Source organism: Adiantum capillus-veneris, chromosome 23, assembly GCF_014529385.1.
Source record: "Adiantum capillus-veneris isolate H3 chromosome 23, ASM1452938v2, whole genome shotgun sequence".
NCBI lineage: Eukaryota > Viridiplantae > Streptophyta > Polypodiopsida > Polypodiales > Pteridaceae > Adiantum > Adiantum capillus-veneris.
The window spans coordinates 22721607-22723777 of record NC_140953.1 but is presented as its reverse complement, the minus strand read 5'-3'; the positions used below and the strand labels follow the sequence as shown (position 1 = coordinate 22723777).

Below are 2171 nucleotides of genomic sequence, written 5' to 3'. Positions count from 1 at the left end.
TATTCTCTAAAATCTCTCTCTCTCTCTCTCTCTCTCTCTCTCTCTCTCTCTCGCAAAGGTATTACTCATGCCTAGTTAATTAAGTGTTATGATTAAGTTGCTACTACCAATTAAGTCCACCATCTATGCTCTGAAAGTTGCTCACTCTAATTCTCTTAATTCTGCTATTCTCTAAGTTTAGAGGCCATTTCCATTACATCTGTTGTTGTTGTTCCTATTCAATGTTTGACTGTAGAAAAAATGGGATTGTACCCTAAATTGTACCGCACCGGCGCGGGAGCCGTTAGGATAGTGTCCCATGAAAGGCGCACCAATGCGCTATCGAGTAGGGTCAAGGCCCACTTGATGCTTAGTTTGCTTCTCTGCTCCAAAGGCAATGCTAATTTGTTATTGATGACTCTATGAATGAAGACACTTTCCTTAAACCATACACCTCTATTCTAAGTTTGAACGATGGACAAAACCATGAGTTGCATGAAGTTTACATTTTTCCATCTCTTCAACGATTTTGCTTATTTGTTTAATACAAAATCAAAATGTCGAGAGCATGTTTTGTGCCCTTAACCCACCCGCACCGGCGCGATACTAGTTAGGGGTAGGTCCTAGCATTATTTTAGGGGCAAGCACACTACATTTCGGCTTTGTGTGTCTGTCCCTTATGGTCCCATGCCAACGTGCTATGGATTAGCACCGACAGCTTGCGTTGAGTAGGTTGTTGTCGAGCAGGTTACACAAGGAGAAGCTACTCCAGCTCCCCTAAAAGCCGTCCTTCAACCTGTTCCCTTTTGGAGCTGCTGTAGCTTGCGGCCCAAATGAGAGACAAAAAGGAAGAGCATGTTTTCTGCCCTTAACCCTCCCGCGACGACGTGGTACCAATTAGGGGCAGGTCCCGGTGTTATTAATGAGAGAGATGGAGAGCAGTGCCTACCTCTGTATCTTGTTTTTTGACATATATTTTCTAAAAGCCGTCCTTCAACCTGTTCCCTTTTGGAGCTGCTGTAGCTTGCGGCCCAAATGAGAGACAAAAAGGAAGAGCATGTTTTTTGCCCTTAACCCTCCCGCGGCGACGTGGTACCAGTTAGGGGCAGGTCCCGGTGTTATTAATGAGAGAGATGGAGAGCAGTGCCTACCTCTGTATCTTGTTTTTTGACATATATTTTCCCAGCAAGAAAATTCTTTTTCATGCCATCTGTACTGATAGGAAATCGGCCCCAGGCGAGGGGAAGCTAAGCCGCTCAGTGTTCTTTGCTCTGCATGCCTTACAGTTTTCCACCTCTAGAGCCCTTGCGCTTCAGCAGCAGCGGAAAAAACTCTAGTTCTAGACGGGAACACTAAGCAGGTGCAATGGCGGGTGACATTTGAAAAAGAGGCAGCCACGCAGGCGTCTGCTGAAGATGGCGATGACTACAGACCGTCGGCCGAAGAGGAATACACGGGCAGGGAGGTTTCTCCCATTGTCAAGCTTGGTGCTATTGCTGTCAGCACCAGTGGAAAGAGAAAGGTGTTGGACAAGTAAAACTCTTGAAGCAAAAGGACACCAAGAAGGTTCGATTAGTCATGCAGCAGAGTAAAACCCTGAAAATAACCACACAGTCGTTTTGTCTATTAGTCTATAGGAACATCAAGGTAGTGATAAAACATGGCTGTGGCATGCTTTTGATTATGCTGATGGAGAGCTAAAGGACGAAATCTTTTGCATACGCTTGGGAAGTGTTGCAAATGCCCAAGCATTTAAAAAATCTTTTGAGATGCCCAGAAAGTCAAAGAGAGTTCTGGTGGTGAAAATGAAGCCGAGGAAGTTGGAGGTTTGCTTGAGGACCCGAAAGTTGCTGACAAGGAGGGAGTGAAGAACAAAAGGAGGAGAGTAAGTTAGGCAGAAGGAAGAAAGCGTTTCTAGTGAAGGAAAGTGATATAAGGGGCTTGACCTGCCCCATTGGGTGCCTCAGCTCTCTACACATCCTGCAAAGCGATTATGAAGGAGATGTTTTGCTCACTCCTTTAGCTTTTATATTCCACAGGATTGTGCAGTTTGCTAAGGCCTATGTCACACTGGCGCGCGCGCCCAAGCTCTTTTTTGGAAGGAGGCCGGTTGCTTTGTGTTACACAAGGTAATAATATAACTATCACAGCCCCATAGAACATCAAATCAACGATAGCCAAATGGTGGGCTT

General features: G+C 45.5%; 1 pseudogene; it reads left to right on the top strand.

The window, feature by feature from the left end:
* The first annotated feature begins 1182 nt into the window (after nucleotides 1-1182).
* On the top strand, nucleotides 1183-1910 carry LOC147427515 (ran-binding protein 1 homolog c-like; annotated as a pseudogene).
* The last annotated feature ends 261 nt before the right edge of the window (nucleotides 1911-2171 follow it).